Source organism: Penaeus monodon, chromosome 25, assembly GCF_015228065.2.
Source record: "Penaeus monodon isolate SGIC_2016 chromosome 25, NSTDA_Pmon_1, whole genome shotgun sequence".
Classification (NCBI taxonomy): Eukaryota; Metazoa; Arthropoda; class Malacostraca; order Decapoda; family Penaeidae; genus Penaeus; species Penaeus monodon.
Window position 1 is genome coordinate 36,316,785 of NC_051410.1, and position 517 is coordinate 36,317,301.

The following is a 517-nucleotide window of genomic DNA, read 5'->3' on the forward strand; positions in this document are numbered from 1 at the left end:
GATATTTTATAGCTAGTATTTTTTTATAAAGAGAGGGTAACCTCGGTTATAATGCGAGACCGTCTTTTTTCATCGTGTGATTAATTTATATTTTCCCTTTTTTTGAGAAGTTATGGGTTCAGGGTATTTTGTATTTAGTAAAAAAAAAATCTGTTTTTTTAAGAGGAGGACGTGGTAATGTTTGTTCCACAAGAGACCATCTTTTTTTTTCCTCACTTCATTTCCCCTCTTTATTTCCTCACTTTATTTCCTCATTTCATTTCCTCGTTTCATTTCCTCACTTCATTCCCTCACTTCATTTCCTCACTTCATTTCCTCCCTTCATTTCCTCGCTTTATTTCCTCACTTCATTTCCTCACTTCATTCCCTCACTTCATTTCCTCACTTCATTTCTTTCCCACTTCATTCCCTCACTTCATTTCCGCACTTCATTTCCTCACTTCATTTCCTCACTTCATTTCCTCACTTCCTCACTTCAAACTTCACCTCCATCTTAAGCAGAATCACACCTCTACAC